Below are 22450 nucleotides of genomic sequence, written 5' to 3'. Positions count from 1 at the left end.
TCTCCCAAAAGTTACAGACGAGCGAGAGTAGTTGGGGAGCCTCCAAACCTGCAGCTATCCTTCAGATGGCTCAGTATTACGAACACCAAAAGAACGAGAACGAGAGGGCGACTGAGAGAAAGAAAAAGGACTTAAAGGAACGAGTGATGATTGCTCAATTGCAGGGAGTGACTACAGGAAGGGAACGGTATTGGGGAAACTACCAGTCGAATGCCCCTAGGAATCCGCCCCTTAGAGACCGCAACCCCACACCCGGCGCTCCACGAACCGACCTCGATGAGAACCAGTGTGCATTTTGTAAAGAATTTGGACATTGGAAGTCTCAATGCCTGGCCCTTCGGGAAATGATTAAAAATAAAGAGACAAGGGACATGACAAATGGCCCCAAAACTGGAGGGCAGGGGCGAGGGCAGACCCACGACACCACCAATAACCGACCTGGCAGACCAAACACATTTGACCGCCCCCGACAGAATCAGTGCCAACCGTCCGACTGCAACAATGCTCACGACTCTGCATAGGACTGCCAGGGGCAAGGGAGGGATCCAGTCAAACTCTGTGTTGACCAGCAAGGTCCTTACGTCACTGCTAAGGTCCTGGGTACAAAGTCTCCATTCTTGGTAGACACTGGAGCGACACGTAGTGTATTATCAAAGCGACTGATTCCAAGGGCACCCTTGTCTGGCTCACACATTACATCGATAGGTTTCGATGGAACGCCCTCCACTAATCCCCTGTCTGTACCTATCCCCTTTGACCTAGGAAACAATCCCACTGACACAACATTTCTGCTCTCCTCCAACTCCCCTGACGCCATTATGGGTATTGATTTACTAAAACATTTCCGAGCTACTGTTAGGTGTTCCCCGGATGGAGTCCGAGTCATCCTGTACGACAACCCGAGCATGTCCAGACCCTACCCCGCACGACATATGTACACCATAACAGATGCTGACCTATCCTTGCTCGATACCCTACCCCTGTACCTATGGGCCAGAAACGACTCGGATGTAGGACGAATGATGATCGATCCTGTACACATAACTGTTCGACCAGATGCAATACTCCCGAAACTCCCACAGTACCGGATATCACCCGAAGCCGAGAAGGCATTGGTAGCGATTATTCAGTCCTTGGTAGATGCAGGAGTGGTAGAGGAAGTGGTTAGTAATGTCTGCAATAGCCCTATCCTACCCATTATTAAGAAGCAAGGTGAGGGAGATGAGAAAGCGTACCGCTTCATCATCGACCTGCGAGAAGTCAACAAAATAGTGGTGCCACAGTACCCCGTAGTCTCAGACATCACCACCATTCTGACCCTCATCCCGTCCACTGCCACCACCTTCACCGTTATTGATCTCAAGAACGCATTTTTCTCTATTCCCATCCATCCAGACAGCCGTTATCTCTTCGGCTTCACTTTAAAAAACCGTTCGTACTGATTTTGTAGAGCTCCGCAGGGCTACACTGAAAGTCCAGGCATTTACAGCCAGGCCCTCAAAAGACAGCTGGACGCCGTCCAGCTACCAGATGGAGTGGTGTTGATCCAATATGTCGATGATATCCTTTTGGCGGCCGACACCACTCCACTTGCAATCACGGCCACTATCCAACTCTTGCACTTTCTTGCGGAGAATGGCCACAAAGTCTCCAAAAAGAAACTGCAGTTCTGCCAGCCTCAAGTGGCATACCTAGGCCATCTCCTGTCCAAAGAAGGGAGGAAACTTACGCCCGACCGAATCCAAACCATCCTAGACACCCCCATCCCAAAAACACAGAAGCAAGTCCGTTCATTGGTGGGCCTTACCTCTTTTTGCCGACAATGGTTACCAAATTTCAGTCTCATTATAAAACCCCTACTTTCCCTGTTGGCCAAAGATGTCCCTTTCCCACTCCCTTGGACCCCCGAATGCCAAGCGTCCTTTAAGGAGCTGCGGGATGCCCTTTGCTCGGCACCCGTCCTAGGAACGCCAGATTACTCCAAGCCCTTCTCCCTCTTCACTCACGAAAGGGAGGGATGCGCATTGTCTGTTCTAACTCAGCCCATCGGCGCCAAACAACGCCCTTGTGCCTACTTCTCTGCCACTCTTGATCCAGTTGCCAGAGCTTTACCTGCCTGCCTTCGAGCGGTAGCCGCTGCTGCTGTCTCTATCCGCCAGAGTGAGGGAATTGTACTTTCAAACTCTCTTACGGTGTTAGTACCCCACGCAGTTGACACCCTTTTGAACCAGACCAAGACTCAACACCTGACTAGTGCACGACTGACCGGGTACGAATTGACTCTACTTGCACCCCACATCACTCTGAAGAGATGCACGACATTGAATCCTGCTACACTGTTACCCTTGCCTGAAAATGACCCCGATGCGCCCCCTATACACGACTGCGTGACCCTCACAGACGAACAGACCAGAAGTAGAATTGACCTTCAAGACATTGCTTTTACAGACCCTGATGGAGAATTATGGGTAGACGGCTCTTGTATCAAACTCCCAGATGGCACCACCTCAGCTGCCTATGCGGTGACGACAGCCCGAACAGTAATAGAAACAGCTCGCATCACACAACGATCCGCACAGGCAGCAGAACTAATTGCCCTCACACGAGCATGTATCATAGCAGCAGGAACCACGGCGAACATTTACACGGACAGCCAGTATGCCTTCGGGGTGGTTCATCATTTTGGGCTCCTGTGGAGGGAAAGGGGATTCCTGACGTCCCACGGCACGCCCATCCTTCACGGAGATCTAGTCTCCGCCCTGATTGAAGCAGTTCTTCTCCCCAAATGATTAGCAGTAATCAAATGCCAGGCACACAAGAAGGTGACAGACTTAGTCGGACAGGGAAACGCACTAGCCGACATCACTGCCCGAACCACAGCTGAGAATAGGACGATGACACGCATGTATGTGACCAGGTCGCAAGCAGAAAAATGGACTGACGCTAGGGAAACGATTAGGGACATCCAGTCGGCCAGCACACCACACGAACTGACTGAGTGGGCGCGGGTGGGTCTAAGGGACGATGAGGGCTGCTGGCGGACAAAAGACACGAACAAATGGTTGCTGCCTGATGCATACTTGATCCCCATACTGACAATGGCACACTCCCCTGCACACATAGGTTCTGCCCCCATGATTGAACTCATTTCCAAAGTCTGCCACAACAACAAGATCCCCGACTCAGCCAAACGCCTGGTCCAGCAGTGCCTTATCTGCCTACAACACAACCCCGGGAAAGGAACTGTGGTACCCCGGGGAGGGTTTGGGATCCCTGACCACCCCTTCGAGGTCCTCCAGATGGATTACATCCAGCTGGAGAGGTGCCAAGGCTTGAAGTACGTATTAGTCATTGTATGTGCCTTCAGCAAATGGGTGGAAGCCTATCCGACCCGAGATAACACTGCCATGACTACTGCCAAAGTACTACTGAAAGAGTTTTTCCCTCGCTACGGCCTTTGTCGAATTTTATGGAGCGACAATGGCCCCCACTTCATAGCTGAAGTTATCCAACTAATCCTGAAGGGGTTGGGGGTAAAACAGAGGTTCCATGCAGTCTTCCACCCCCAATCCGCTGGCCTGGTTGAGCGACACAACGCTACTCTGAAACTGAAACTGTCAAAGATAGTGGCCACCACAGGACTTAAGTGGCCAGATGCCCTCCCACTGGCATTACTATCGATGCGCTCCACTCCCACTAAGCACCACCTGACCCCCTACGAGGTTGTGTTTGAGCGACCAATGAACCTCTGGACTGCCCCCAAACCGACCTCCATTCACGACATCCCCGACGTCCTGCTGTCAGATTATTTATACAAGTTAACTAAAACGTTGTCTGTCATTCATCAACAGGTGCAGCAGGCGATCCCCGATGCTTCCAGGGGTCCCGGTCATGATATCCAACCGGGAGATTATGTCCTAGTCCGGAATTTTCAACGGGCAAAGAGTCTGGAACCCCGGTGGACGGGCCCCTGGCAAGTACTGATCACCACTCGGACGGCTCTTCGAGTGGAGGGGAAGAAGCACTGGCTGCACGCACACCACTGCAAGAAGGTCTCCTCGACCCTGGCCACGACAGACAACGTCAGCACCCAAGAAGAGCTCCTGAACAAAGACCGACCATCACTGAACTGCTATCCTGATACCGAGGCACTTGAACTTGCAAAGCACTCCAATCCCACTGTGCCATCCCGAGAAGGGTATTTCCTTCGTCGAAAGGAGGGAGCTTCGGCTAAGTAGGCCACTGACTAAGTTAAAATCTCAGAACGGTGACCCAAAACCAACCAAGGGTTACCCGGAGAGAAGCTAAACAAAGTCTGTGGTTCTGCCCACTACCGAGCACCTTGAAGATGAAGATGATGGAAGCGCCAGACAAGAAGATGATGGAAGCGCCAGATAAGAAGACGTCGGAAGCAACAGGAAATACCCACTACAGGAACCCAAAGACTGACAATTTGCACAAATCAAAGACAATCGCTTTCTTCATTGTCCTCCTCCTCTGCCTCCTCCTCATGACTTCCTTCTGGATCTTGGAGGAAAGCACACCCGCTCATCAGATGTTGCCGACCACTGCACAGCCAACCACCATGAAAGAGCACCACCTGATCACCCTTTCACCTCAGCTCCGAGAAAGGCGTAAGGAGTTCTGGAACAATTCCTTCGTGCAACTGTTGCACCAGCACAACCTTGCTGCAAATGCCACGAACTGCTGGATCTGCGGGTTGCTCCCGCATGCCACCGGACACTCCATCCCCTTCATCCCTTCTCCTTTCTCAGTTCACGGCTCCTGCCTCGCCTGGTTGATCCTCATGCAGGAAAGCCACAAGGACAACGCCACTTCTGGTCAAACAGTGTCGCACTTCTACTATGGATTCTGGCTGAACAAAACAGGAAAGACGTCTGCCCCCTTTTGTCCTGTGATTTCAGGTTCAGCCTTCCTTATGAACATCCCCGCCAAAGAAAGAGTCGAAATGCAAGTGCTCCACAATCCAGCCAGACCCACCTTCTCCCACCTGCGGAAACAAACGGCTGCCACCCTGACCGTGGCCCTGTCTGTCATCAATGTCACAGGACTCGTATGCCTCGAAGGCCAGGGCACACAGCTGGTGGATCACAGTTCCTGTCGCATCACCAGAACATTGGTCTCAGCTGACCCCCCCTCCTTTATTGCTTCCCCGAATATGTACTTTGTTTGTGGCACCAAAGCTTACACTTGGCTCCCGAAAGGCTGGAGGGGTACGTGCTACATCGCCTTCATTCTTCCTCCCACATATGTGGCCTCAGCCTACCATCACCGGCAAAAGCGCGCCGGAGACATTGGACAAGCCGACTCCACCGGAGCACAGTTCCTGGATGCGGCGAAGGGACTTGTTCCTCTGTGGGGCCCAATGGCAAATAGCCGCGCTATCCGACATCTGACTCAGGCAGTAGAAACAACCATTAACATCACCGCTGGCGTCCTCGCCAACAACACGGCTGAGCTTCAGGCAGTCCGCCTGGTGGCTCTTCAAAACCGTCTTGTTCTAGATGTGGTTCTGGCCGACCGTGAAGGAGCATGCCGCATCATCGGCTACAGCTGTTGCACCTACGTGCCAGATAACTCACCTTCAGTCTACAAAGCAATCGAACACCTCCACAGACTGTCCTCAGAGGTTCATCAGGAACAGGAAGGGTGGTCGCTTGGAGGCTGGTTCTGGGACACTTTGAAGGACTGGGGATGGAGATTGTTTACGTTTATATTGATACCAATCATGATACTATGTGGGTGTTGCTTGGGTATTCAATGTTTGCCACCTCTGTGTTCACTCGTTTCCAACTGTATGTGCCCTAAGACTTTGGACTTTAAAACTGAGTACATGAGTCCCCTCTATGAGATAGAAATACGTGGCCTTATGGGAATAGACCCGAACTGACAAGCTGGCGAGACATGTTAAAAGGGAGGACTGTGGAATTTTAGGTTGTATACTGAACATCATCTGCGCCATCTTGCAGACTCACGTATGAACATACACGACAGCCATTCTAGGTACCATGGTCTCCCTGTTCACGATCGCCCGTCAGTGCACTTCCCCGACCCTACAAGCATCCCCCATGTACCCTGACTGCCCCCGCTCTCACATGCACAAGTCATGAGCCCTCCCCTTCTGCGTGACTCTGCCTTTGGGAATCACACCCCGCGCCTGACCAACACCTCCTTTCCGTCCATGAATATCCCTCCCTTGATGACCCCTTCCTCTGAGCCCGAGTGCCTGTACGAACCGCTGGTCATCCCTTAGCCTGAGGATACAGTTTATTGCCCACTACTGTATGCACTCGCCTCTCTTGAAAGGAGCCACTATTGATCATGACCTCCCCACCCCCTGAGATTCGATCAGGCGCACACATTCCAAAGGAATCGGCAGAACACTCAGCTGCGTGATAGCCCCCTCCCATTGTATGAGGGGTAAGGGCCTCTACTGTTGTCATGTGTTGGAATGGGCCGGAACTGGGGGGGGGGGGGTGCAGGAGATGTCATCCTCATACTTCACAATGTCTTTGTTGTAATAAAGAGCGTTCACATGTCTTAAACCAGTGTATAAAAGACCAGGCCTCAGAGAAGCTGAGGGAGCACCTCGAGACGATACCTTGTTGTCCGATCTGACGTGTTCTGCTCCGTCGGAATAAAACTTGTTTCCTGTCTTCCTGTCTCCAGCGCCTGCCTCTTTATTGGATAACTTCGTATGGTATTAGAGGCGTTTAACGCCGGGCAAATTTAACTTAGGAAGCATCAACTAAATCGCCTGACCATTTTGAATTGATTTCCGTCACATCCACCTCCCCAATGGGCACCCAATGTTTGCACTTTTCTGTTTTCTTTTCCCCCGCCGGAGGTCCACCCATTGGCATCATTGGAAATAATCCTTCTACAATCATATTCTGTCTCCACTGTTTCATCTTTTTGTCTCGGGTCTCTTGCTTCAGTTTCGGATACCATTTTGTTAAACCTTTATCCATGCGGGGCTTGTCTCTCTCAAAAGCCTCAATCTCCCATTCCTCTAGTGCTTCGTACTGCGTTAATCTAGGGCTGGGATGTAAATCATTCATTCGGGTTCTCAAATTAAATAGAATCCTGCCATTAAATGTACCTTCTAACGGAAAAGCCAAAATTCCGTCATCCTTGGTGTATTCCACCCAGTTTTCCAACCATACACACGAGTGGTACCCTTTATCAAACATCATGAAAGATGCGGGAGTATTCGGTGGCGGAATGACAACACCTTCTCGAGTTCTAATAGGCTTGTCTTTCTTGAAATAATTCTTCACTTTGTTTACAAGGGACAATTTTCTCTTATTTCCGTACATAATGTCGGTTTTATGACCTTTCCACTGATCGTTTTCAAACCCTAACAGCCTTGGATCGGGTCTAGTCGCAGGTCTATACGAATGCCACATATAACTTCCTACAAGCGACTTTGTTTACAAAATCACTCCCAATCCAAGTGCGTCTTTTATTTTCGTGCGACCAATGAAGTGCACGGTTTCAAATAATCTCGACCAATGGGTGCGCGGCCTTTTCGTGAGACAGTTCTCACGCTTCGGCACTCACCCCTCCTTTACAATTTTAGCTCCACTACACACCCGCTGTGTCTACCAATCCCAGCGCGGCACAGAGTGACGTCAGAGCAGCTCCGCAACTGACTCCCTCCTTTACAAGGTAACGGAAACTTGATTTCTCTTTTAAAGTGCAAGTGCTTTAGTTATTTAACAACATAAACGCATTCGCCACTGTACTCAAGTGTCTAGACAGTAAAGATTTGTTTCACTGCAAGTAAACTACTTCCATTTACTTTTCACACACTACGGATAGATCTCTTCTGCCTACCCTTCACTCAAGCATTAGGGAACCTGCTACTTCTTTGACTCATCCACTTTTTTTCGGGATATATACAGAGCCTAAAATTTCACCAGCGAACCCCTTTGCTGTCACCCAAGCTCCGACGAACCTGCTACTCCTTCCGGTGTGACCCTCACTAGGTTTATATCACAATAGAAGTTTTGCCAGCGAACTCGTTGCTATCATTTATTCAATTATTCACGCAGAAAACCCTAATTAGTGCTTCCAGTTCTGCCTAACCTGCACCAATTTTCCTTGGGCCAGTGACCTCAAAGCAAGTGGATTCTCTTCACCACTCACTATTCAATTCCCCGGGGATTCCCAACAAACATAAAAACACTTTACTTATGAATGGATTAGTACATTTATCAATATAACAGTAAGAAAAACAATTTAAAACATTTCATAATTTTTCAAAGCAAGCATTTCACGTGAGTGATCAGTTCACCAAATGTTTACCTTTTTAGCAGCAATAAAATATTATCAGCAGCATCCACCCTATCTAGCTTAACTAGTCCTACCTAACTTTAACTAGTCCCTAACCATTACCTCTGCTACCAGAAAATTACTGACAGAGATCGCAGGTCACCCGACCAAACAATTTTACCATATACGTTTCGGGCCCATAAACTTCAATTCACCATGTATACATTAATCATGTGACCTTACTCTCTACTACCAGTAACCCTGATTCCTTCCTATTTATTTCTAGTGTACCCGACTTACCAATCCACCGTTACGGGTACCTATGACCACAATGGATCAGGGAGCTAGCTGTAAAAGAAAGGCAGGCAAAATACAATACCGACTTTTATTTCTGCTGTATTCATCAAATAACCACAGACTACTGGGAAGTTTTAAGGATTTTATCTAGATTTCAGATTCTGAGAGCATCAAGTTTACAGTCAAAAGGCAATCGATAATCAAGATAACGAAAAGCACATAACCACATAGGAAAAATATCAGGGCAACCATTTATGAGTTATTAGAGGGTAAGAGCATGAAAATATGCTAAGCAGGTTTCAGGTATGGAATTCGAGAAGGGATAACTATAAAGGGCAAATTTATGCACGTACTAGAAATTTACTACTGGGAAAAATACTAAAAGGTTGAATAAAGTTTGAAACATCCTATGGAATCTATAGGTAGGGAAAAATGGAACACGCTAAGTTCTAGCAACTTTACTTCAATCAGTCTGAAAAGGAGAAAATTATAAACCACATCTAAATGTCATGAACAGTATGGAGAGAGGTGTATAAAGGAAGGGTAACATAGGAACATGCTAAAATAATAGCAATAACCTCTGTGCTTTCATTCAGTAGCCTTGCGAAAAGCATGGAAAACCAATTATACGCAAAGGTATGTCTTTATTAAAGCAAAGACAGAAAAATAGATAGGTGCAGTCTAGAGTTCTCAGCACTATATATATTTACGTAGAGTGGTGTGAAGACCAACCCTGGCCACGGATCAGTCAAGGACAGGAAACACCCAAGGAAGGACAGTCATCAATGGGACAGCAGGTGCAGAATGGACACCCCGGGACAGGACAGGAAAACCAGATTAGGATCAGGATAGGACCACCAAGGCACGACCAGCACCCGCAGTTTGGAAGCAACGCCTGCGCTCCACCCTCTCTGCAGCTATCAGTCAGAACCCCGATTGGGTTAGCGAATTCCCCAGCAAAGTGCTCCGCCAGCACTTAAGGTTTAGAAAAACCTCCAGAGTCTATGGTATATTTCGGACAGAATGCTCCGCAGCACCTCTGTATCAGTCACCTATTGAGTGCGTTGGGTCAGTGACAGGTCAGCTATTCAGACAAGTCGGACAATTTCTCTAGCTAATCCTAGGCTAGTTATACTGTTTTCGGGTCAGTGTACCACCCCCCAAATGTTGCAAGTGTCAGAATCCCCAATTTCGATTGGTCCCCAAGTAGGCTAGGTCTACACACCAATCACAATTTACATCTACAAGCCCCTATTTGCATTTTCTGGGACCGCCTAGTGATTTTGGGGTTCTCACGGAAAAATTTGACAGAATACAATAGAAAATAACAATTGTATCGAGTTAGGTACAGTGTAGCTCCATCCCTCTGGGTCAGAGGTTGTGTTCACAGGAGCATCTTGACTGTGGCTGCCAGCTGGCTGAGTTCCACTGCTCAAGGCTGTCTTCTCCCTGGCCGCGCGACATGCGCAGTAGGGACTTTCAAGATGGTTCACGTCTCATTCAGACCCCCAATATCGCGGTACATGAAAGGTAAGCGAAAACAAATTAAAACATAGAAATAAATGATTCACTGTATACCCCTTACTTTATAATATACTATTGCGTGTATGATTAGTGCAAACAGAAAATAACACGAAAGCATCGGCGCAAGCTTCACCACGCCAAGACACAGACAGCCATCTTGGAAGCAAGCACGCAGGCGCAAGGATTCCCACCAGAACTGCAACTACGTCACGTCACGTGAGTGTGACTAACGCATGCGCAGAAGAAAACCCGCCAAGCAGCGGCCATTTTAGGAACAAGGGTTATAGAGTTAGTAAAACACATAGGCAAGCGTCGCTAGGACACCCCAAGTGTAAAATAAAAGGGATATTAGTAAAACGTACAGATTGAATTACAGGATTATAAATTATTCGAGGTTCTTGATTCAAGCAAGTCGCGTAATATGCAAAATCTTGCTTCATCAGTACTTTTTCCTTTTTAAAGAGAACATTGACTGGACATTGATTTACTTGGTGTTATTTGTTGTGTTGATGAGTTTTGGGTCTCTATCCTACAGCACCTGAGTAAGCTTTAGACCGATGTGCTACCCGGGGGTCAAATGCTATAAGGAGTAATTGTTTCTGACTTTGGGTGTCTGCAGTACAGGTGCCCGTAGACACCAGAAACAAAACACCAAATTTGTTACAAATGGGGTCCCTCGGACTAGAGGTGCGAATATCCTTTTGACTGATGCCCAGGAGATATTGTCTAGGGTCACGGGCAACATGTTTTTATGTTTACTTTGTTCTTTGGACACATAGGCCGAGTTTCTTGAAGTATAAACCCTTTGGCTGCCAGTTTACAGTACAGATTTGCGAAAGGATTGTCTGCCGCTAAAGCAAAATATGTATTTTTATGTGTATACTGTTTAAACTTGAATATATGATTCTTTACTATTAGGACCAGTGCTGCAAGTTCTCTCAGCATGCTTAACTGGCCAGTTCCAGTTCAAAAACATGCACATGGGTTTGCAAAAATTAATAATTAGAGACTACAAATAATGCTCCCAGATGCATGCAGCAGCCTGTCAGCAATATTGGTGATTTTTTGCTTTCGAAATAGAAAGTACACAAACAAATTCCAACCTGAAATAGTGTTTCTCTGTGTCACCAAAATGTGTTTGAAGAATGGAATATTTAAAAGAAATGAGGCACAATTAGTGAAGAGCCATAATGGGCAACATGGTGATATGCCAAGTGCCCAATTCTTAAAGAAAGACACAAAAGTGCACGTGCAGATCTATGTCCTTGCATGTATGCAGATTTACTACATTAAGCAATTGGCAACTTTTACCAAGGTATGACTGGAAACAGTATTCCTAGCAGTGTTTATGTATTTAATTCTTGCATGAGCAAATTTACAACGTCCCAGTTTCAAATCCCAGCGATTCTACTACGCCTTTCTTCCGCCCAAGATCGATATCATGAGAACCATTGTGTTTAGTAAAAATAAACATCTGTCATTTCAGCACCAAAGTACTGTAGGAGGAAAGTGGCCTTTACATATACACATGTTGTGTTATGTTATATTTGCTCATGTAAAAATCTGTTGAACAATTGTTTCAAGTTTAATGTTTATTGTTTGATTAATTAAAATCATCACAAAAACCCTCCCCCAACATAAAGTGAATAAAAACATCTTCACAAGCAGCTAAGATTGTCATTATGCAAGCGATCATATTACATCTGTGCTCTGTCTGCCATGCATTTCGAATGTATAAAATACTGTTATTATAAAATCACACTAAAACTGTGTTAAAAGTCAAGTTACAGCAGAAGAATAAAAAATATATACCCCTGTTGAACAATTGGAAATTCATCCTTACCACACCCCCTTGTTTTATCACCGTTGCAAAAAGTTTACTTCTGCCCTCGTCAGGAGAAAACTTCCATTCTTTTCTAGTGTGGGAGGAGATTGAAGAAGCGTTGGCGAATAACCTTCCACATGCAAGTTATTGGGTATTCACAGACTCACAGGGAATTCCAACTTTGAATCTCTGAGAGGTTATTACCAAAGCTCTTAGATAATGAGGACGCTACCATAATTTATCACCTCACTGTTTGGCACCAAGGAAAGGTGGATTTTTTTTTTTTGCAGTTCCAGTAGATTTTTGACACATCATGTCCCTAGGGAAAGTGAATCATTTATAAAATGTCACACCCCTGCCTCTGACTCAAATTTCTCACAATGAGCCAATGTTACTTGTTTAAACAACTAAAATGCTCATTGATGTGCCACCCTTTGTTGCACAGCCCTCCCACAACCCCTGTCTACATTTCCATACTTAAGGACAGCTCTCATCCTGAATAATCCTCTATAAAGCCTTAAGGCACCAGCAGAAGGTGGTGCCAGGTGATATAAAATGCAGTTAAAATTTTACAAAAATGTTGACATGGAGTGCTGTATGTGCAAAATGCTGTTTTACCTTGCGCACAACAAATCCTCGCACCATTCCTTACTAACCCTCTCACTTTACCTAATTTTGATCAAAGCAGACATCAAAGTTGTGTATTGAATTCCAGCTTGTGACATGGGATAAACACATGCACATCCCCACAGCCCCCCCCCTCCCCCGCCTCACACGCACGTGTCCCCCGTGACCTGCTTAGCTGCTTGAGCTGCTTATCTGGATCTAGCTACCACTCATTCAGCACATGCACAATTGTGGCCTATTTTCAAATCTTTATAAGAACTAGTTGCACTAGAGTTCTGGAAGGTTTATTGCACACACGTTTATACTATAAACACAATGGTAACTGAAATGCTGCGTTTTATGAAAAAGTTATATTCACCCAAAAATATCCTAGCGTGAGCAGAAAGCCCTTAAAGTCATGTGTAAAATCAGGGACCACATCACATCACATGCATGCATCCACCTAATCTCTGTACCGGTTTTTGAGCAATACTACTAGCACCTGATCTTCTTTGCACCTCACCAACCACCTTGGACAGCATAGTGCATGTTTTTGGTCTCAGCAGCTACATCTCTGGCTTCAGTATGATAAATTGGAAGATTGCGTCAGACCCTTGGTCTCATTTCTGTCAACACGCTGAATATCCTGCTTCGATACTCATGCATTCTCATCTCCCTCAAATATTGCAAAAGCATACTGCTCATCAGGCCAACACTTCACAAGAACTGCTACAACTTCACACACCTAGCTTTTGTGGGCAGTAAGGTAGCACAACTATGTCACCACACATCTTCCATCACACATTACTTCAGCAAACCTCTACCTGCTTAGTCAATCACACTGCCAGTAATTCTGCAACATGGAGGTAGCAACAATCCCAAGTTGTACGTTTCTGCACCCTGACCAGAGGCTGAAGCAAGACAACACCTCTAATTCAACTTCACCTGTCCTCAGAAGTCCCTACCATTGGCCATAAAACATTTTTGAACAAAATTGTAATCAGAAAAACCAATTGCAACATAGTTCTGTTTGAGTCCTTCATAAAATTGGCAAATTCAGTAGGTCTCGCCTATAGTTCAATAGGGTTACATACAGTTTTTTTAGCCATGTTGTACGGCATTACGGCTGCTATGCAACATCTCTTAAAAAAGAAAAGTCAGATGACGTGATGGTTGTGTCATATTGTATGCAAGCGCATACACTCAAAACTCATTCACAAACCTACAAAATGACACAGGATTTTATTGTTGTTTTTGTTTACCAAACCGAGATGGATCAATATATTTTTTTTAAATTGTGAAATTGCTTTAAAATAAAATACAAATGGTTGAGTGGGTTGCAGGAGGAGTTTGTGGATGAAGCAAAACAGCAAGTGGGGAAAGAAACAACCTGGCTTGCAGGGGCAGAATCAACATGTGAGAGAGAAGACAGGGCAAAGGGAGAAACACACTGACTAAAGAGAGCTATGTGGAGTGGGGGGCGTAGTACACAGGTAAGAGAGCAACACGCAAGATAGCAATGTGAAAGAGGGAGAAAAGCACACATGGGAGGCAGCTGGAAGACACATGCACTCTTATAGAGTGCTTAAACATAAAGTAATAAGTACTTCCCTAAAAGCGAGCAGTGGAAGCATAGAAGCATAATTAAAGTGAAGGTAATGAGGCTATTCTGCATGGGGAAGACCAACACAAGATGGACAGGCTGAAACATGGACACTCAGCTAATAGAAAGCAAGCAAATAAGAGTGGCATTATAACAAGCCAATTGCAAGCAATGGGCAGGTTGTAAGGCCCTGTAAGTTCTTGGTAGACCCACAAAATGACTTTCACAGCCAGACAACTGCATTTTCTGGTAGACTAGACCTATAAAGTGACCACAAATAATATGTTCCCAGAAACAGGGATGTGAACCAACACCAGCTACTTCGGACTAGAATGCATCACCCACCCTATTCATCTTGAACATGAAATAACTATGTGATATTATGTTGTAAAGCAACACAGTACCTGTTCTTCCATGCATTTTCCACCCAGGACTGCCATGCAAACCCAAGGGCTATTGACTCCCGTTAGAAATCTGTTCCTCCTTCATGCTCACATGTATCATTCATTAGTCGTTCCCTATATGCCTTTCACTGCTGCCAAACAGATTTTACATTATTGCAGTCTGGAATAAAGGACTTGGGGCCAGATGTAGGTCGCCAATTACCGGTCGGTAACGGCCGATTTCGGCCGTTACCGACCGGTAATTGGTTTTTGAGATGTAGGGGGCCCGAATTTTACCGAATCTGTAAATTTACCGATTCGGTAAATTTACAGATTTGGTAAAATACCGACTCGGTATATTTACCGAATCGGTAATTCCAGATGTAGGTGGCACTTAAAATAGTGCCACAGGCCCTTAAGAATTCGTTATTTACCATGAAATACTATCTCAGGGTAAATAACGAATTCCTGTGTACATGCACATCTTTGCATGTACACCTGTGCCATGTGGCACACATACATGCCGTAAGGGCATGTATGTGTGTCACATTGCACACAAGCCAGAATTAGGGGTGCAACAGGGTGTCAAAGTGACACCCTGTCCCCCTTGTAAATTCGGTAATTTTACCGAATCGGTATTTACCGATTCGGTAATTGCCATTGATTCCTATGGGCCTCAAGGCCCATAGGAATCAATGGCAATTACCAAATCGGTAAATACCGATTCGGTAATTACAGAATCTTACCGATTCGGTAATTGATTCGGTAAATATACCTACATCCCGATTGCCAGTTCTTAAATACCGAATCGGTATGATTCAGTATTTAAGAATCGGTAATCGGGGATTACCTACATCTGACCCTTAATTTGGGACCTGCCACATTATAAATACTGCTGCAAACTGCTATCATTGGAAATTAAGTTAGATGGAAAAATGTAATTATTTACTGAGTCCTACCTAAGAATTTATTATCCTAGCTAAAGCTTTCTTTCCGATTCCTTGTTTGTACTGTTAGAAAATAATATCTGTAATGTTTCTTGATCAGGACACCTGGTATCCTTCAGTCTAATAGAGACTTCTAGCCACAGGTTCCTTACCTTAAAATGTTCTCCAGGTGTTAGAGTGGATCCAGAATTTTGTTTCTGAGAATAACCCATGTGCGGCAGTAGGTGGCATTGTTCGTCTCTGTGTCGCGCCGTTGGCATCGTCCACGCCAGAGGTGACATTCACGGTGCAGGGTATGATCCCTCAAGCTTATGACGGCTCAGCGTGCGAAGCTGTGACGTTCATGGTCAAGAGGAAGGTCTCAGGAGCGGTCACAGAGCCCAAGGTCGTCATCTCATTCGAAGTCATCGAGCTACTTGGGTAAGTCGAAGTCCCACAAGAAGAAAAATAAGTTGAAGTGCGCTTTACCTTCACCGGCCCGTCGGCAGATGAGACGAGGGAGCATCGCCACATGAGGCCTGACTCCGCGGTTGAGACAGCGTCTGGATCGGCTCTGCGCCTCCAGTTTCTGGGAGCTGGAGAGACCCCCGACCATTAAGGAGAATTTTATGAGGCCATGCACCTCATCTCTGAGTGGCCTGTTCCCTCTGGTGCACCTTTGGGCCCAGATAGTTAGGTAGGGCCCTCATAGTTAGGTAGGGCCCTCTACTGGATCCACACAGTCAGCGCCAGTCGGGCCCTAGGATCCATGGTTGAATCCATTTCGGAGCCCGTTGTGCCTATTCTCGTGCCTCTGACACGGAGTTGGAGGGGCATTGTCTAACACCAACCGTGGTGCCAGCTGGAGCCATGAATTCTGGGCCAGAGCCTTAGCCCTATTCCTATGGAATAGGACTCTGGGAGGATTGGGAGGGGTCCCTCGACCCTAGAGAATACCAGTCTCATGTAGATCAACTGGACTGGGCTGAGGATTTGGGTAAAGTCAATTGACTGAACCCTTCTCCAGATATTGGCTCTCTTTCTCCCCTCCCATGGCTCTGGAGGAGGGAGCTTCTTTCTGCAATGGTGTTGTGGAGGGCAGCTGAGGTTCTGGAACTTAGCTTGCCCCGGTGGCAGTCAAGACTAATGTCTTGACAGAAGTGCTTCAGCCAGGAGTATCCCCATCATGGCCTCTTCTCCCTTTCAATGATGCACTTACTGACGTTCTGCTTGGGACTTGGTCCAATCCCAGCATAGAGGCTCCTGTGAACAGGATGATTGCCAGCCCCCCCTACTATGAAGAGCTTGGTGGTCCAAGCCTCAACGTCCCACTTAAATCCTGGCACATTCCTACCACTTCCGGGGACAGAAATCCAAAAGTTTGGATAATCCTGTAAAGAAGGTGTTTTCTTCCACCAGCCTGGCACTGCGGTCTATAAACAATGCCTGTTTTTTTAGCTGCTATTTCCATGTGCTGCGGGATACGGTTGCGCAGGTGTTGCCAACAGTCCTGGAGGAGGCTTGGGCCATGCTCTTCTAGGCTATTGCTGATGGAAGGGATGCAGCGCATTTCACCCTCCTTTGTGGACTTGACACTACCAACGCAAAAGGCAGAGCGGTTTCATTGACAGTGGCCCTGCAACGCCATGCCTGGTTGAGAACGATTAGCTTTTCTGAGGATGTCCAGTCCTTCTTCATGGACATGGCCTTTGATGGCTACCGTCTCTTTGGAGACAAGGCAGATTTGGTGCTGAAGTGCTTAAAGGACAGCAGGGCTGCGTCCAGGTCCTTGGACCTTCCTATGGCTCCTTGACATCCTCAACCTGTCTTTCGCTCCTTTTATGGCCACAGAAGGGGCACACAACCGCATCTTTACCTGCTAAGCCACCATGGCGTGCAAGCTATCTAGCCTCTGTATGGCTGCAGACGCGGTTCCTAATAGCCCTGTGGGTCGGTTGCCCTGGGGTCGGGTCAGTCCACCAACGCCCCTGCAGCTGCAGCCTCCAAACCCAATATGCCCACGTATCAGCATAGGCACCCAGTAGGTGGCAGGGTTAGCCATTACAGTCCATAACATCGGACAGGTGGGCTTTGCAGATTGTCCGAAGGGGCTACTCCCTCCTTTTTTAGACTACACCTCCCTCCATGCCACCCTCTTATGACATGCTGATGGAGAACCACCTGTCTCTTCTCTGCCAGGAAGTGACAACTGTTTTGGCCAAAGGAGCCATAGAGAGAGTTCCGATGCCAGAAGTAGAAAGGTTGTTTGCTATTCCAGCTATTTTCTGATTCCCAAGAGAGATAGTGGCCTTCGTCCTGTCCTCGACCTATGCTCCCTCAATTTCATCTTCAAGAAGTAAAAATTCAAAATGCTCACTCTAGCTCAGGTCCTGTCTGATTTGGACCCGGGAGACTGGATGGTAGCGTTGACCTTGCAGGATACCTACTTTCACACTTCCATCTCGCCTGACCACAGGCGCTACCTGCGATTCACAGTGGGCCAAAAAGCATTTTCAGTTTGCTGTGCCACCTTTTGGCCTCACCAGCTCCCCGCAGGTGTTTAACAAGATGATAGTTGTGGTTTCAGCTCATCTGGGAAGTTCAGGAGGGCAGTCATCTCCTATCTCAACAACTGTCTGTTGAATGTGAGCTTGCCCGAGGCTGTTGTCTCTTACCTTCAGACTGCCTAATGGCCTCCTTTATCCTGCTTGTGACACATGCCCACTGGCCTTTAGAAACACCTTATTTGGTAGAGACTCTATCTAGCCGTAGATTCCTTACCGACCCATCCATCCTCCCCACTCTGCGAACAGATTTCTATGGACAGGGTACTTCCCTTTCAGGGCCCTAGTTTTCCACACCAGTTGTCAGTGTACTTCGTGGCTCCGCGCTTCTGCTGTGGATAGTCGTGAAAAGTAACTGACGTCAGTGCACCTGGGTGGCGCCTCTATAGTCACTGCGCATATAACTTCTGGTACGGATGAAGCCATGCAGAGCCAAACGAGGACACCTACAGGCGTGCAGGGCTACTGCTCTCAAAAAAATTCAAAATCCAGTCAGATGCCTGGGGAATAGTCTATAGTAAGGAATCTGCAGCTAGAGTCTCTACCAGATAAGGCAATACTTAAGTTTAGTAACTTGTTCTTCATTACCACATACATTCTTTTTTCTCAGTACAAAACTGGCTCATGGGCATTAGACACTTCACAACAGAACCTGACTACGGTGCACATTTTTAAAACATAATGAGTTGCCCAGAATCACAGGATGTTTCTCTAAGGCAGGACTCACACCTGGTCCCCTAAGTTACAACGACATCAATTCTAGACATTATTCCACATCTCCTACTTTTTTTATTGAGCACCATAATTGTCAATATTCGTTTAACTATATTGACATGGAACCTTCTATATTCACACTGGAGGTATTTTTAATTAAGATCAGGTAATCAAATGTGGATAAACCTCCAACCTTGGAGCTCAGGCACTTGGGTGCGAATCAATTCTTTAGCACTTGACTGAACGTCATGTGTTTCGAGGCATATCACTTTTCTGTTTCCAAAACTGTAAATATGTGGGAAATGTAGCATAATTGTAAATATGTGAAATATAATGCCATTGAGTAATTCAAATATATAAATCTCCACTGGTTGTGTATGCTCCTTTAAGGTCTTCCAGCCCCCCACCCATCCCCCAATTACTGTAGAGCATCCCCTTGATAACCATCAAGGTTTGTGCTATATACACACCAGTGCATACAGAGAATACATGAGTTCTCTCCGAAATTAAAATATATTTCGATTGCCCTGACTTCCAACGGGTAAGGAGAAACCATAGCATATCACGTTTTTAAATACTGGAACATAGTGTTATAAATAAGGAAGTCACAGGTTCTCAATTTCCGCTTCAATTGTTTCAAACTATTTAGTTTAATGCAATATATTTAGTTGATATTGTTGCCAAATGTAAATTATTAGACTTAAAGAATGAGTAGTGTGAAAGATCTTTTTAGGTCTGGTGTTAGCCAACACCTTTCGATTGCACTTAAATGATATATGTAAAAAATAAATATGAGGGGTTTCAACCAGCCCTCTCATCCATTGGTCTGTTACTGTGTCATTCTCATTTTTAGGTCTCGCCTGTCAATGCGCATGCGCATTGAGCAGAGCGAGACTATGGGGGCTTAAACAAAGCTTACCTACACTGGCGATTCACTGGCGATTTGATGAAGTGCATGTGCACTTTTAACTCAATGCGCAAGCGCAATTAGTTAAAATGCGCGTGCACAGCATCAAATCGTCAGTTTAGTGCCGCCAGCAGCTCTTCCCGCTCCGCCCCCTGCTGCATCAAAGGCTTGGCGCTCTGCCTCAGCCCAGCCATTCTCCTCCCCTAATTACCCCCTGCTGCATCAAAGGCTTTTTCACGGCCGGCCGGCCGTGCTTTCAGTTTCACGGCTGGCCGGCCGTGTCTCCTTTTCTTTTTTTTTTTTTAATCCGATGTTGATAATAACGATATCTGCTTGCTTTGCTTTATAACACTAATTTTATTTTAGCTCATCGCAGTGTGTTCACACTTCTATCGATGTTTCACAAAGTGTGATTTTGCAACTAAATGTAATTTTTGCACCTCTATGTGCTGGGGATGTCATACGAATACACATTTTTCACAACTCATTCATCATCAAACTAAATTTTCTCTCTATGCAGAGTGATTTTACACCTATAAGAAATGCCACACACTTGGTTACTTTGCTGCATTAGAGACTGTTCACCTAAGTTAGATTTTTTATTTTTGCTCCTACATGTGTTTTTGGAACGAAAAGTGATTCATGTTGATTTCGCACTAGGGATTGGACTAAATCTGACATGCCACACTAAGAAAAGGATTTCATGCAATGCAATTCACTGTCCACATGCGCTTAATTAAACATATGCTTGCTATCATAGTTTTGCAGTTTCTAAGTTCTATCAATCACAGGCTTTATAACCGCATCCACCACCACATCCACCGCCACATCCACCACCACCACATCCACCACCACCACATCCACCACCACCACATCCACCACCACCACATCCACCACCACATCCACCACCACATCCACCACCACATCCACCGGCACATCCACCGGCACATCCTCCACCACATCCACCACCACATCCACCACCACATCCACCACCACCACCACCACATCCACCACCACCACCACCACATCCACCACCACTACATCCACCACCACTACATCCACCACCACTACATCCACCACCACCACATCCACCACCACATCCACCGCCACCACATCCACCACCACATCCACCACCACATCCACCGGCCCATCCACCACCACATCCACCACCACATCCACCACCACATCCACCACCACATCCACCACCACCACCACCACATCCACCACCACCACATCCACCACCACTACATCCACCACCGCTACATCCACCACCACTACATCCACCACCATCACATCCACCACCACATCCACCGCCACATCCACCACCACCACATCCACCGCCACATCCACCACCACCACTACATCCACCACCACTACATCCACCACCACAACATCCACCACCACCACATCCACCACCACATCCACCGCCACATCCACCACCACCACATCCACCGCCACATCCACCACCACCACCACATCCACCACCACTACATCCACCACCGCATCCACCACCACTACATCCACCACCGCATCCACCACCACTACATCCACCACCGCATCCACCACCACTACATCCACCACTGCATCCACCACCACCACATCCACCGCATCCACCATCACATCCACCATGACATCCACCGCCACATCCACCGCATCCACCATCACATCCACCATGACATCCACCGCATCCACCATCACATCCACCATCACATCCACCGCCACATCCACCACCACATCCACCACCATCGCATCCACCACCATCGCATTCACCACCACATCCACCACCACATCCACCTGACAAAGGTATTAATTTTGCTATTTTCAAAACCAACACATAAATAAAAAAAAATAAAACTTTCCTAATGCGAGACCTATTGCATTTTCAATGCTTGTTCTTCAGCCCACTAATGCATACATCATGGAGCAATGGTTAAGCCCACTACTACAATTGGCTAATGTTTCTGTCAAATACAGCATTCTGCTGTTTAATAAGAAGCACATCTACACACAAAATAGTTCCCTTCAGTGCCAGAGACCTCTACAGCAATATGATTTTATAGACCAAAAAAAACTTTTACTTTAGAAAGTGCGTTAGGCATGACCTTTTTAGTGTACTAAAATATTATAGATAATGTACGTTTAGGGCTTTCCACCATCCCTTTTTATCCCGTAGCTTGTTTTTGTCATTCACATGTTTCTTCTGTCCACTCCAGCCTACAGCATGGGGCAACCCATTTCAGATATTGACAAACTTCACTGTGTGTGACAGCACTGTGTTCTTTCACAAGGCGCACATCCACACGCAATGTAGTTCCCTTCAGTGCCAAGGAGTACTCTGCAATGTGTGCTTTTTTTCAAGCAAAAAACGATTGTTTTGTTTTTAGCCAAATATTTTAATATATTGGTGAGGGCCCAGCACTTCACACAAAAATACAGTTTTGCAAAAACCATGGGAAAACACGGTAAGCATTGACAACCCCAAAAGGCCGTTAGCAAGGCCAGACATATTGACTTTGCCAATGTTTTTTTTTTTTGGATTGACGAGGGCCAAGCCCCTTCTCTAAAAAATTTAGTTTTGTAAAAACCATTATAGAACAAGCATTGACAATGCCCAAAAGCCGGTTCGGTTATAATTCAACCATGTTGATCCAATGTCGCCACTGTAATGGCATTTCATGCTCTTAAATGAGTTTGCTGACTGGTGGTTTTGTAAAGTTTGAGGCAAATTAGCTTAGCTCTTTGTGGTAAAATGGGCAATAAGTGTAGGAAGTATGGCTCAAATACTCCCACATGGTACAATTAA

General features: G+C 46.3%; 1 protein-coding gene across 2 annotated transcripts in view; it reads left to right on the top strand.

Moving 5' to 3' along the window:
* SRPX (sushi repeat containing protein X-linked) overlaps positions 1-22450 on the top strand; it is a 464109-nt gene that overhangs the window by 72708 nt on the left and 368951 nt on the right. The window lies entirely within an intron of this gene.

The sequence above is a fragment of the Lissotriton helveticus genome, chromosome 8 (assembly GCF_964261635.1).
Source record: "Lissotriton helveticus chromosome 8, aLisHel1.1, whole genome shotgun sequence".
NCBI classification, from domain to species: domain Eukaryota; kingdom Metazoa; phylum Chordata; class Amphibia; order Caudata; family Salamandridae; genus Lissotriton; species Lissotriton helveticus.
The sequence above is the reverse complement of the archived record's forward strand: the minus strand, read 5'-3'. Positions and strand labels throughout refer to the sequence as shown.